We start from the raw sequence: 15,209 nt of genomic DNA on the forward strand, positions 1-15,209 counted from the left end.
GGGGTTGCAGACCTGTCTAAGACATGCAGATTAACATACAGTTGTATTTACATATATATATATATATATATATATATATATATATATATATATATACACACATAATTTATAACATTACACTATCATATTTATTACCTTTATTTAGTAGCCATTTCTTTAATAAGGAAAAACATGTGGTGGAAATGTCCCCCATTGCTAACATTTTCTCAGGGCACCCCCTATTACCACCACCAGTCTAAGTTTTTTTCAAAACTAAAGCTGTCTCACATTTTAATCTAGTCTGTAACTGTTACATACAGTATACCTATAATATATATTATCTCTAACTGCATGCAATGTCTTGCATATAATGTATACACTGTTCACATATGTAACTATGTATTGTAACCATGTATTATTTGTCATCATAACTCTATGCCCAGGACATACTTGAAAACGAGAGGTAACTCTCAATGTATTACTTCCTGGTGTAACATTTGTTAAATAAAATAAAATTACTCACAGACAACTGGAACCATCACAAAAAGACAGTCACTCAAAAGAACAATAGAAAAATCACAAACATCCAAATAACGTTGCTTTATCACAAAACCTTCTGTCTCCTGTGTGCTCCCCACTACCTCTGTGCTTAGGGAAAATGTCTCTCAGCATTTACAGGCTCAGTGATATATTTATCCCCATTTTATTTAGATAAGTTCCCTATCTGGGATATATAGCATCCTCTGGCGTATTCAAATAAGAAGCTTATCTAATCATTTATTATTCTTATTGAATTGCAGTAGGTAAAAAATCTAAATGTATCCCTGCAAAATGATAGGTCTACATTTTTATGATCACGAAGCAAAATTAAAAGGCTTTATTGAATGTGACCCTCTGTGTTGTACATAGAGATGTGTGTTAGATTTTCACAGTAATGAGCGCTTGTTATCGTGTAATTTATATACGTAAAAGGCAATTTTCTAGGAGTAAACATGATACTAAACTTTCCCTGCCCACACACAACCGCAATTATTCCAGATTTCCTCCCTGTCACACTTAATTAGATGTTAATTAACTGTCATGGCTAAGATTAAATACCAGTAAGAATACACTGCCTAATGACATAAGCACACTATTATTTTTCATCAACACCAAGAAAGTTGTCTTTGTAAAATGAGATTACAACATGATTGTGGCTTTGTTAATTCAGGGGCTATTAGTTAAACTCTGCCTCCCACCTTCTTCCTTACAAACAAATGTTTTATTGAAGTTTTAATGATAAAGGAAGGAAGAGGTTTGTCTATGAGAGATACCCAGTGTCTCGGAAACTACAATACAATGGCGTTACTTGATGGCTGTGAGATAATAAACACTGCCTTGAATATACAGAAAGAAGATAAAAATAACTTGCTATTGTGAAGTTTTGGTGTTAACAGGTATCTGCGAAACTCCCAGCACCAAAGGAAGTTATTAACACTGAATGAATACAATGCTGTTATTTCCAGTGAGGAGAAATAAAACATATGTAGGAGGATGCATATGTGTGTGAGGTGCTGGGTGTGTGTGTGTGTGTGTGTGTGTGTGTGTGTGTGTGTGTGTGTGTGTGTGTGTGTGTGTGTGTGTGTGTGTGTGTGTGTGTGTGTGTGTGTGTGTGTGTGTGTGTGTGTGTGTGTGTGTGTGTGTGTGTGAGATTTACTGGTCAAGTCAAGGTTCTCCCTTGAAAGGAGAGGGTGGTGAGGGGTCAGTGGAAGAGCTACTTAGAAACAGGATGTACACAGAGAGACATATACATTGAAGTGGGTGCGAGGAGATGTAAATAAAAATGTTTAAGTGCCAACTAGTGCTGCTTCTTCCTCCTGCCTCTCTTTGTAATTGATGTTTGGAACTGTGAAGGGGGTCGCTACACATATATTCAACACTGCTACACAATGTCAAGAGCCTTTATATCAAGGTCATGCAAGGTGCTATTGCAAAGAGTTGTCTTCAAAGACTAGCAGGCAAGCAGAGTAACCTTAAAACAGGGGTGGCCAACTCCAGTCCTCAAAGCCTACCAACAGGTCAGATTTACAGCATATCTCTGCTTCAGCACAGGAGGCTCAATTAGAGGCTCAGTCAAAGACTGCACCTGTGCTGAAACAGGGATATCTGACCTGTTGGTAGCCCTTGAGGACTGGTGTTGGCTGTGACATAAAGGAGTAACCAGGCTCTATAATAAAGGTCAAGCCCATTTTGGTTACCCCTGCTCCATGTATAAGGGTCCAAGAGAGTTAGCTCTTGGGCCCAGTAACATTGTATTACTGCATTATACGGTCTGTAATAAAACCATTTTTAGTGTTTTTCCCTTTCCGTGATGCTATCAAGCAGGGATTGCTAGGGTATGAGTTTCAAGGGGGGGTTTGTGGAAGAACCGTTGACAGTATGTGCTTAGGAGGTTGGGGTCCAGATTTGCCGGTCCCCCCATAAATGTACCCAGGAATCATGCCTGATTTTTGGGTACATGAAAGCACATTGTCACGACAATATCTCACAACTAGGGTACCCTGCTTCAGCACAGCCCAGAAAGGAGAATGAGGCACAGGGATACAAATGTTTTCCTGTAGCAGAGAGAATCCCTAGGTTAAGGGGGGTACCCCAGCTAGTGCCGAGGTAATCCACAACCAGTATAGGGTTTGTGGGTGCCCAACCATATATGTATAAGGTTGGGGGGCTCTGCGAATCCAAACTGAGTCACAGGAAAAGTTTGTTGGGAAATAAGGCAGTCAGAAATAAAGAGACAACATTTTTCCTTTTCTGTTCCCTGTACCCCAAGACTCAGAGTGTATTACAATATACTTTAATGTAGTATAATATGTTTTTACTATCGGAACCAATGTCCAAACAGGCAGCCCGTGCAAACCCATAAGCGCCGGTAAGTCAACTGGACATCGGAGTTCAAAGCAGCCAGAGGATTCCCAGAGGTGTGAACAGCATTTGGTCAGCGGGGAAAGGTGGAGTACCAGGTGTGGAGATCAATGGCAGTCCTCAGCATTTTGTTTCAATAAAGCTGATTTTATACTATAAAGCTGGGTGCAGTTCAAGGGAGCAGTGACCATCTATCACGTCGACTTTACAAGTTCTCAGAAGAGAACGTTGCGGTGGCGTATAGAATTTTATGCCGATTGGGGTTCCAGGAGATTGCAGGCTAAGTCCCGGTCAGGGTAAAACTCTCCCATAGAGTTCCCTGCACCTAGGAACGTCTAGTTTTCAACCCCAGCACCAAAGTAAGTGTGTCTTTTCGTGTGTATTTTGTGTTTCATTCTGTGTAAGCGAATTTATGCCGAATACATTACAATGTACTGTATTTCACTACCTTGTTTTGCTCAAGGAATAATCCCGGTAAAACGGTGTAAATAACCTGGTCTCCCGTGACAGCTGCACCTACCTTAGAGCCATGGATGGTCATATCATTAACTGCCTTTTTATTTTTTCTCGGCCTGGAATGGATATGTTTTCTTGGCTATTTTCACATATTTGACAAAAGCCTCTCTACATTTTAACCAGTGGAAAGTTTCATCTCCTCCTGTACCTGAGGAGCCTTCAATACTTAGCAATGCGTCATGAAAGATGAGCTGTTTGATAAAATATATATATATATTCAACTAAGAAATAGGAAAAACGTAATAAAGTTAATGTATTATAAGCTTTCATATATTGTAGCATTACAGGAAATTATGAAATAATTAAGAGTTTGTATTAATGGATTGGCGGCTGTTATACAATAAATGAAATTATTAAAGGGATTAGAGTTAGAAATATTAGGGTTAAGGGGCTAGCTATTAGGGTTTTTAAGGTTAGGATTAGGGGTTAAAATCCTAGGTTGCAGTTATTGACATTACCCAAAATGGCCCAGAATCCATCAGACTCCCTTGGTCATCTGTGGCAGAGAACTGTCCTTGCGGCCAACTGCCGGAACCTAAACGGCCATGGCTAACTGTCATAAGCCCCTAATATTCAGGTCCAACACTGTTCTTCATGCATGAGAAGCCAACAGAATATAATAAGCAAACAGGAGGCAGGCACACAGACTTAATCAAGGATATTTTAATGTGCTATATGTTCCGACGTTTCGGCAGTACAATACTGCCTTTTGCAAGGTGAGGGCTGGTCATTGGGGACACATTCTCTCACCCTCGTAGTGGAAAAGGTATCAAAATTAAGAGCAGAATCACTTGTAGGTCTACATATGTGGTGTACATTATTAAATGCCCTTGTAGCTTATTGTATGTAGGAAAAACCACAAGAATACTGAAAACAAGATTTATTGAGCATAAGAGTGTAATACGCAAAGGTGCAGACCCTACTGTCCTTGTGGAACACTTTATGGAACATAGGTATAATGTCATGTGCCTGAGAATTATGATGGTAGAGTATGTGGCACCAAGACGAGGAACTCCTGATAGAGAGACATTCCTACTGAGGCGGGAAGCATATTGGATCCACTCACTCAGCACTAGTAATGGTGGTGGCCTTAATGAGCAACAGAACTTAAGGTGCTTCCCTGACAGGAGATCATTTTTTTCTCCCATTAGACTGATAGATTCATCTACGTGGATTTCATCCGACCCCTTCTGGATTTCATACCTCTCCAATGCATTACTACGTTATTGGGATTGATGTATGCAAGCTCTTTAATTACATTTCATATTAGATAGTTTGGAGTTTTTCCGTTCTCTCTATATGATTTGTTCATTCACACAGTTGTTGGTGCTAGTGTAGCATGCAACCGTAATATTCTCCATTTTGCACCTTAGGTTAGAAGTGAATTTAACTCTATTAGCATTTACTGTAAGTGTTTGTGCTTGTCTCACTCTTTAGGACTATGTAAAGGATCTCGCTCCTCCCCGCTCTGACTGTGGGGTTGCCATGGCGACCAGGCAAACACTGTGTGTTTGGTCCAGTGCTCCCATGTCTGCCTGGAACCCGCTCCTTCCGCGACGCAACGCGTCTACGTCATCAGGGAGTGTCAATGTCATGGGAGTGACGTGGGGTGAGTACCAGTGTATATAAATGTTTGATATGTTTAGTTTTGTAGCCCTCACCTTGTAAAAGGCAGTATTGTACTGCCAAAACGACAGAACAAATGGCACATTAAAATATTCTTGATTAAGTCCATGTGCCTGCCTCCTGTTTGCTTACTGGCTACTTCTGGGACCCTTGGATTTCTTTGGACACAACGCACCAGCAGCTAAGTACCTCCCTCTCAACTTAATTTTGAGTGCATGCATTACCCCTCTTCAAGCCAAGGGAATATGATATACATATACATATACATATATATATATATACATATATATATATATATATATATATGTATATATATATATATATATATATATATATATTAACTAACACAAACAAAGAGTAGCGCTGATGAGTGTGAGTGTGAATATGTAATGTGACTGATGTGTTGTGATAAAGTGAATGAACTGAATGTAAAGAAGTGCAATTCAGAAACAACAATAATGATTTAACCAAACCAATCACGTAAATGAAACAGAAAGATAGTCCAGTTCAGAGAACAGTCTGTATGGAGGAGGACCAAAACAAGTGTGTGTGTGCAGCGCACAGCAAACAGAGGAGCAGGTCTCAGCAAAATGATTGTTTATTTTTGGAAAGGCATAAAAAAGAAGGGTGCAGCACTTCTACGCGTTTCAGACACTTCTTGATAAAGGACGCTTGTCTGAAACGCGTAGAGGTGCTGCACCCTTCTTTTTTATGCCTTTCCAACAATAAACAATCATTTTGCTTAGACCTGCTCCTCTGTTTGCTGTGCGCTGCACACACACTTGTTTTGGACATCCCTGGATTTCGACACGGCTGCACGCTGAGGAGATATGCCTGGGACAACAGTGAGTATCTCATTACTTACCCACGGGCTATCCCAATGAGGAGGGGGAGGGACACCATTGTTCTTACCCCCCACCTTCAGGGAGACATAGAGCCCTTGACATGGGTCTTAAGACTGTGACAGAACCACTGTTTTATTACTAATAGTTCCCAGTGCTAGTTCTCCTTTTCATTATTGAATATTGCTATGGAGACAGGACCAAGCACTTGAGCACTACCCATTCCACATATACATTTCAAGTATGGAGGAGGACAAGCTTCTTTCTGTGATCTTGCCTGATCACACAAACACCTACAAAAAAACAAAAGAAGAGAAGCGCCAGCTCCATAGCATAATACTGTAAAATAGGAAATATTTATTTAAACATGGAGTAGTCAGCAGGACCTATACTCACATGGTGGGTAAAAAATACAATCGTTTGAGACAATCTGTGACTGCAGATGGATGCTGGTGTATGGACAGACAGATAGGTAGCCAGGAACATGGAGAGAACAAACTGTCTTGCGCTTCAGCTATGCAGCAAGAGCACCGCACGGTGTCAGTAACGTCATGTGGGCTGGGTATGAGGAAGCTAAGAATGACCCTAGAGTGACCGGAGTGTGTGGAGAGGTAATAAAGTAAAAACTCTTACCTTTGTCTCCACTCCGGTCTGGGTCCTGCTTGCCTCTATCCTCCCGCTCCCGTGTGCTGCCTTCAAGGAGTATAGATGTGTAGAGAAGATTCCGGCGCAACTGTGCATGACAAATCCACGAGGTCCCGGATGAAGTAAAAAAAACTTTATTGGCACGTAACAACACCAGGGCTACACCACGATCTCCCCCTCTACGCGTTTCACCCTCTAGGATAGGGCTTCGTCTCGGAGACTCGACTCGTCTCTGTATGGAAGTACTTCTGGATTCTCTCAGTGTTTTCACAGGTTCTGACGCGGCTTGTACGACTACCCCCTCTGGCTCTCGATCTCGGCACCCCTTGGACAACGTTCACTCTGGTAACCCCTTGAACACGGCTTGGACTACGACCTATCTCCACTCTCCACTCCCTGACCTCGGCAAGGCATTCATCACTCTATCTCTACAACCGGTACCAGCAAGTATTGTCTACCTTACTACACCTGGCCTGGCAACGCTTCATACCACACTCTGGACACGCTCCCTTTGCTGCGGGTGTGTGTATTACCACTTCCCCCTTCAGCTCAGGGGACGGGTCTGGTCTGCGGGCAGCACCGGCGTAACATTATATCGAGCCCATAAGATGCAGACCAGACCGAACTACAGCAGTTTCTCTCTAATCTGCTTCAGCAAAACCAGGCCATGGCGGATCAAATTGTGGCACTTACACGCCAGGTCGCAGTACTCTCAGACAGGGTACTGACCGCGACCCCGCCAGATGTAAGCCCCCACTCCGCAAGCGCAGTTAGCAGCTCAGATGTAAGGATTCCTCCCCCCAAGCCTTATGCAGGTGAACCGCAAGATTGTAGGGGTTTCCTAAACCAGTGTGAGGTGCAGTTTGAAATGGCCCCCCATCTCTACAATACTGATCGTAAGAAGGTAGCCTACATTTATAACCTCCTCACTGGCAGCGCCCTGGCTTGGGCTTCCCCGGTTTGGGAGCGACGTTCTGACCTTACCCAAGATTACCCGGCATTTAAAGCCGAGTTTCAACGGGTATTCGATTCCCCCGCTCGTTGGGAGATGGCATCTGTTTCTCTCCTCCAGATCACTCAGGGACGGCGGATGGTGACACAGTATGCTGTGGAATTCCGGACTCTAGCAGCCGAGACTAACTGGGGACAAGAGACTCTCGTCTCCGTATTCTGGCAAGGCCTGGCAGATCCCATCAAGGACGAACTCTCTCGCCAATCCAGGCCGGATCAACAGGAGGTCCTGATTGATTTGGCTGTCCGAGTGGATCACGCATCCAGGTACGGCGCTCAGAGCGTCAGCGCACTCGCTTCCATAACTTTCAAGTTCTGTTCCCCAGTACTCTCAGCAGCACTCCTGCTCCCCCAAGTACTACCACACCTCTTCGTCCTGCACTGGAGTTGCCAGAGCCAATGCAATTGGTGGTACAACGCATCTGCACACCGATACGGCAGTTCCGCCACGCCGGGGGATTGTGTTTCTACTGCGGATCCATGGAACATCTGGTTCGGGAGTGTCCACTGTGTCCGGGAAACGGGAACACCCAGTGAGTACAGAGGGGCTCTCTCTGGGTGTAATGTCTCCATGTCCCCTTCAAAAAAATGACCTCCCTAAGAAACTTACATTTCCAGTCTTCCTTTCAGGCGATAAGTTCAAGACTTCTGTCGCCGCATTCATTGACTCAGGAGCTGGAGGAAACCTCATGGATCTTGAATTCGCCAGGGTAAACTGTATACCACTAGTGAGAAAGAAGGTTCCCATCGCACTCGTCGGTATCGATGGACGTCCTCTTACTGCACCGACACACTTTATTCGAGCAAATACCCAGTATGTACCTGGCAGATACCTGGAATGAGCCGCTCCTCACCTCTGACAAGCCCCGTTGCGTTTGCCTTCCCAGCCTGGGTTCATGCCTGGCTGATGGGCGGCTGATCTGTTAAATGATAATGATTAGGATTTAATAGGCTGCAATGCTTCGCGTGTCTACCAGATGGCATAAATTCATGAATTGTAATGCAGTATATATATATATATATACTGTGCAGTATTGCAGCCAGCGGGAATAAAATGCTTCAATCCCTGCCTGGAAAATAACTCAATGCACTCGGGCAGAAAACAGTCACAAACCTCAATACACCCGGGTATACCCGAATTCGTGGGACTAGCCGAGCTCGAATAAAGTGTGTCGCCAGTGTACCCCGGCCACATCTCCTTAGAGACGGCTCCCTTGCTTCTGTCTTCACATCTGCACAAGGAGACCTTAGTTCTCGATGCCATTCACGCTCCTGGGATACCCATCACCCTTGGTCTTCCTTGGCTACAGCTTAACAATCCTCTCATTGACTGGACTGCCTCCGCTCCCATTTCCTGGAGGTTGAGGTCAGGCGAGACTCATCAACTGCTGGCCAATACCTCTGTTCCCGAAGTTATTCTACCTTCCGTTTACCATCAATTCCGGGACGTTTTCAATAAGGTACAGTCAGACCTCTTGCCGTCACACAGGACTTACGATTGTCCAATCGATCTAGTTCCTGGTTACTCCCTACCCAAGTCCAAGACTTACCCCTTGTCATTACCAGAATCTCACGCTATGGATGAATATATCCAGGAGAATCTCAAGAAAGGCTTTATTCGTCACTCCAATTCCCCAGCAGGGGCTGGGTTTTTCTTCGTCAAGAAAAAGGACGGGTCGTTGAGGCCTTGCATCGACTACAGGGGTTTAAACCACATCACTATTAAAAATCGTTACCCCCTTCCCCTTATTACCGAACTGTTCGATAAATTACAGGGGGCCAAGATTTTCTCCAAGTTGGATCTACGTGGTGCCTATAACCTGGTGCGCATCAGGAAGGGGGATGAATGGAAGACGGCCTTCAACACGCGTAGTGGACACTACGAATATCTGGTAATGCCTTTCGGCTTATGTAATGCTCCCGCTGTCTTCCAGGATTTCATCAACGACGTCTTTCGTAAGGTACTCAATATTTTTGTTATTGTATACTTGGATGATATCCTGATTTTTTCCAAAGATCTCCAGGACCATATACGCCACACCTCCTACGTCCTTTCCCGCCTCCGTGAACACCATTTGTACGCCAAACTGGAGAAGTGCACCTTTCATACCACCTCTGGGGTATATCATTTCCGATGAGGGGTTTATGATGGACTCCGGTAAACTTCAAGCAGTCACTGAATGGCCAAGACCCAATTCTCTCAAGGTCATATAACGTTTTTTAGGGTTCGCTAATTACTATCGTAAGTTTATATGGAGTTTTTCCACCATTGTGGCACCCCTCACTGCGCTCACCAAAAAAGGAGCTGATCCTTCTGCTTGGTCATCCGAGGCCATCTCCGCCTTCGAGACACTCAAGGAAGCCTTTATATCCGCACCTATTCTCCGTCATCCCAACATCGAACTTCCCTTCGTCCTGGAGGTCGACGCTTCTGATTGCGGCGCTGGTGCCGTTCATTCCCAGAGACCCACGCCCCAAGATAAATTACATCCCTGTGCATATTTTTCCAAGAAATTCTCATCTGCCGAGAGGAATTATGACGTGGGTAACAGGGAACTTCTGGCCATGAAGATGGCTCTTCAAGAGTGGAGACACCTGCTGGAGGGGTCAAAAGAGCCGTTTACTATTCTCACGGACCACAAGAACCTTCTTTACATAGAGAACGCTCGACGCCTTGGTCCACGACAGGTTCGTTGGGCTCTGTTGTTTTCTCGATTCGATTTTCACCTGTCCTATATCCCCGGGACCAAGAACGTAAAGGCAGACGCACTCTCCCGAATACATTCTTCTGAAGAGAGGCCAGAGGAGTCGTTGGAGACTATCCTTCTACATTACAGGATTCTTGCCACGTCTACGTTCAAGAATCTTGACAAGATTTTGCACTCCCAGAGACGCATTCAAAAGGACTTGGTCGTTCCGGACAACAAACTCTTTGTAACATCCAAATTTGTTCCAGAGGTCCTGTCTTGGGGTCACTCCTCTAAATCTGCAGGTAATCCAGGTTTCAAGAAGACTACTGATCTCATTCGTCAGAATTTCTGGTGGCCAAGGATGTCTCAAGATATTCTGGAGTTTACCCGCGCATGCCCCACGTGCGCTCAATGCAAGACTCTCCATCAAAAGCCTCAGGGTTTTCTGTTACCCATTCCAGTTCCCGACCGCCCCTGGTCCCACATTTCTATGGACTTCATCGTGGAATTGCCCAAGTCCAGAGGAATGAACACTATCTTGGTGGTCGTGGACAGGTTCTCGAAGATGTCCCATTTCATTCCACTTAAAGGTTTACCCACCTCCCCCGCCCTTGCTGATATCTTTACGGAGCAGATTTTCCGGATTCATGGGATCCCTTTGTCCATTGTTTCTGACAGAGGTTCTCAGTTCGTATCCAAATTTTGGAGAGCTTTCACGAAGAGATTGGGCATCTCTTCTTCCTTCTCTTCCGCCTATCATCCTCAGTCCAATGGACAAACGGAGAGAATCAATCAATCCCTGGAGAAGTACCTGAGATGTTTTATATCCGATTTCCAGGATGATTGAGCTCAACTCCTCTCTTGGGCAGAGTATGCCGTCAATTCTGCAAAAAACGAGTCCACCCGGGAGTCACCCTTCTTTATAAATTATGGGTTCCACCCTCCTTGTCTTCCCATCCCCAACATTCCTTCTGGAGTACTAGCCATAGATGAACGCATTTCTTCCCTCCAAACCGCATGGTCCAGGATTCAGTCTACCCTTCTCAACTCCTCCCGCAGATCGAAACTACAGGCCGATCGTCGTCGTCGTTCGGCGCCCAGTTACAAACCAGGGGATTTGGTATGGCTCTCATCTAGGAATATCCACCTCAAGGTACCATCTCCTAAACTGGCACCTAAGTTCCTGGGACCCTTCCCTATTTGTGAACAAATCAATCCTGTGGCATTCCGGCTCCAACTACCACTCAGTATGAAGATTCCCAATGTCTTTCATGTGTCCCTCTTAAAACCATTCATCTCCAGTCACTTCTTTCCGGATCAGACTCGTAAACCGGATCCCATTACTGTACAAGATAACGAGGAATACGAAGTTCACTCTCTTTTGGATTCTCGCCTATCCAGGGGTCAGCTCCAGTTCTTGGTGCAGTGGAAGGGCTTTGGCCCTGAAGAGAGATCCTGGGTACCTTCAAAGGACATTCATGCCCCGGCCTTTCTTAAGTCCTTCAGGAAAAAGTTTCCAGAGAAACCGTTCTTGGACTGTCCAGAGGCCGTTCCTGAAGAGGGGGGTACTATCAGGAATCGGCATTCTCCTCGCTTCCCACACAGAGCACTCCCTCTCCGCAGGGAGCCCCTGGACACACAAAACAATCCTGCCTTACCGGCCTCCACGGCTCCTCGCCCCTGCCGCCGTCGCGGGATCACTCCCCTCGGCGATTCCTCTGCTCAGCGCCGGGCGCGCCCACGCCCTCCTGCACGCACACCTACACGCACGCCAGCCCCAGACGTTATGTGCATGCATTCCCAGCTTACAGAGCACATGCCTAACAGAGCACTTTTAACCACTGCTCCTGCAGTGAGGCGTCGCCCCCAAGCATCACACAGTTCCATGCAAATCAAGGATTACACTCAGCTGGGCTGTAACACCTCCCTCCTATCAGGGAAGACTCCTTGCAGTCCTCCAGGCCTGCCCCCTTTTCCCTGCCCAGCTTTATTATGCCTGTGCTTCCCATCACTCGTCGCTCGACATAGTCTCTGTATGGAAGTACTTCAGGATTCTCTCAGTGTTTTCACAGGTTCAGACGCGGCTCGTACGACTACCCCCTCTGGCTCTCGATCTCGGCACCCCTTGGACAACGTTCACTCTGGTAACCCCTTGAACACGGCTTGGACTACGACCTATCTCCACTCTCCACTCCCTGACCTCGGCAAGGCATTCATCACTCTATCTCTACAACCGGTACCGGCAAGTATTGTCTACCTTACTACACCTGGCCTGGCAACGCTTCATACCACACTCTTTGCTGCGGGTGCGTGTATTACCACTTCCCCCTTCAGCTCAGGGGACGGGTCTGGTCTGCGGGCAGCACCGGCGTAACAACTGTGAATGCAACATCCAACATGACAAATCATATAGTTAAATACTTATCTGTATACTTATATGTGTGTCTGTATGTGTATTAGTGTGTGTTAGTGAATTTGTGCAGTTTGGTTTAAGACAATAAGGTGCTAACATTAGGGGATAGCAGCTGTAAATTGCATAGACAAATAGACACCAACTAATTTGCTGTCAGATGGCTCAGTTCAAAGAATATTTTCCCTGTCTCACTCACCTGGAAGAGAATCCAGATTTTTGGTCAGTCTCCCATCTCTTATATTGTATTGTATTGTATGTCTTTATTTATATAGCGCCATTAATGTACATAGCGCTTCACAGTAGTAATACATGTGGTAATCAAATAAATAACAGATAATATAAATAACAGATCATGGGAATAAGTGCTTTAGACAAACATAACATTAAGGAAGAGGAGTCCCTGCCCCGAGGAGCTTACAATCTAATTGGTAGGTAGGGAGAACGTACAGAGACAGTAGGAGGGAATTCTGGTAAGTGCGTCTGCAGGGGGCCAAGCTTTATGTATCATGTGTTCAGAATGTTCACAGTGCTATTCGTATGCTTCTTTAAGCAAGTGGGTCTTAAGGTGGGTCTTAAAGGTGGATAGAGAGGGTGCTAGTCGGGTACTGAGGGGAAGGGCATTCCAGAGGTGTGGGGCAGTCAGTGAAAAAGGTTTAAGGCGGGAGAGGGCTTTAGATAAAAAGGAGGTAGAAAGAAGACATCCTTGAGCAGAACGCAAGAGTCGGGATGGTGCATAGCGAGAAATTAGGGCTGAGATGTAAGGAGGGGCAGAAGTGTGTAAAGCTTTAAAAGTGAGGAGAAGAATGGAGTGTGAGATGCGGGATTTGATTGGAAGCCAGGAGAGGGATTTCAGGAGGGGAGATGCTGAGACAGATCTAGGAAAGAGTAGAGTGATTCTGGCAGCAGCATTTAGGATAGATTGTAGGGGAGACAGGTGAGAGGCAGGAAGGCCGGACAGCAGGAGGTTTCAGTAATCAAGACGGGAGAGAATGAGGGCCTGAGTCAGAGTTTTAGCAGTTGAGCAACAGAGGAAAGGGCGTATCTTTGTTATATTGCGGAGGAAAAAGCGACAAGTTTTAGAAATGTTTTATATAAATGACTATTCACCAACACAGGTTCAGTACTGTCTGGGCTGGAATCCTCTTTCACCTTCTGTGGCACTGCTGGGTATCTATAATAATGGAGTAGCTGAACTACAATGTGTGTTATCACTGAAGATTAGTAAGCATTAGCAATATAGGGATGGGTATAAAAGGTGGGGGCAGCTACCAAACTGTGCTGATAGGAAACATTGACAACCCACAGTATTATAATTCATTTTGGAAAAGCAAAAAAGCAAAAATGGCTTCAAATTAAAAAAAATTAGCTGGAACATGTATGTATGTATGTATGTCTTTATTTATATAGCTTTTTCATACAATCCAGGGGGAGCGTATGGGGAGAAAAAGACAACAGTGGAAACAATATAAGTGCAGACGTATTTCAATGTTGGGAGAAACGTTGCAGACGTGGCTGTATATACAGCCTACTCACAAGATGCAGAATGTAAAAAAGCAGGGATTGTAAATGTCGCTGTAGCTGGAGGTTCTCCAAAACTAAATTGTAGTCTATGATCCCATCAGTGGACTTAGGGGAGATTTATCCAATATTAGAGGATAGAGAGAGACTACACAGCGCAGATCAATAGTGTAAAAGAAACATTTTATGTAAAAAATAAAACACACTTACAATAGTGCAATAAAAATCAAACATGTAACACACAAATGTGTAAGCAGGATCAGTGCAGCACAGTGTTCCTCACCGCCTCCTCTTGATTTGTTTGTTCTCTCCCGTGATCGATAGGGACCCAGCGTGGCTTGCGCTCTGTCGCGTCCTGTCGGACCTGTGATGTCACACCTGCCACGATCCTCGCGAGAAGACACCCGGTGGGATCTGCGTGGAATTGATCCCCTGCGATCCTAAGCGTAACAGAGGTCCTCCCACTCTATGCGTTTCACCTGGGTAATGACCACGGCTTCGCCAGGAGTGTGGCGCCCCTAATGTCACGCTTAGTATATATAGCCCTCATTATTAAAATACCAATTAACTAATACATAACACATACTGATCTACGCTATCAATTAACATTGTGAGCACAAAGAAATGGAACTGATGTGCAGACAAATCTCTATCATATCACCGATAGTATGCCTAACATATCATCTACCTATAAACAATGAACTAATCAAGTGAAATGTCATCCACCATAAAAAAATCTTTTTCCGCAATAAAAAATCTTATGTGACAAAGTGTTGTTTTCCTTTTGTCAATTGCTCATAAATAGGGAGAAATTAGATCCCATATAGATTCTCTCATTGCATATATTTGCTTTATAAGGGAATATAATTGATAACATTACAGTCATGTGAAAAAGAAAGTACACCCTCTTTGAATTCCATGGTTTTACGTATCAGGACATAATAACAATCATCTGTTCCTTAGCAGGTCTAAAAATGAGCTAAATACAACCTCAGATGAACAACAACACATGACATATTACACCGTGTCATGATTTATTTAAGAAAAAAAAGCCAAAATGGAGAAGGC

At 44.7% G+C, this 15,209-nt stretch overlaps 1 long non-coding RNA gene across 2 annotated transcripts in view; it reads left to right on the plus strand.

The window, feature by feature from the left end:
* LOC142496492 (uncharacterized) overlaps positions 1-14,892 on the plus strand; it is a 30,792-nt gene extending 15,900 nt beyond the window's left edge. For both annotated transcript variants that reach the window (XR_012802016.1, XR_012802017.1), the window contains exons 3-4: positions 4,834-5,005; positions 14,466-14,892. This is a non-coding gene — a long non-coding RNA (uncharacterized LOC142496492). The remainder of the gene's footprint in view (positions 1-4,833; positions 5,006-14,465) is intronic.
* Positions 14,893-15,209: the final 317 nt, after the last annotated feature.

Source organism: Ascaphus truei, chromosome 6 (assembly GCF_040206685.1).
Source record: "Ascaphus truei isolate aAscTru1 chromosome 6, aAscTru1.hap1, whole genome shotgun sequence".
NCBI classification, from domain to species: domain Eukaryota; kingdom Metazoa; phylum Chordata; class Amphibia; order Anura; family Ascaphidae; genus Ascaphus; species Ascaphus truei.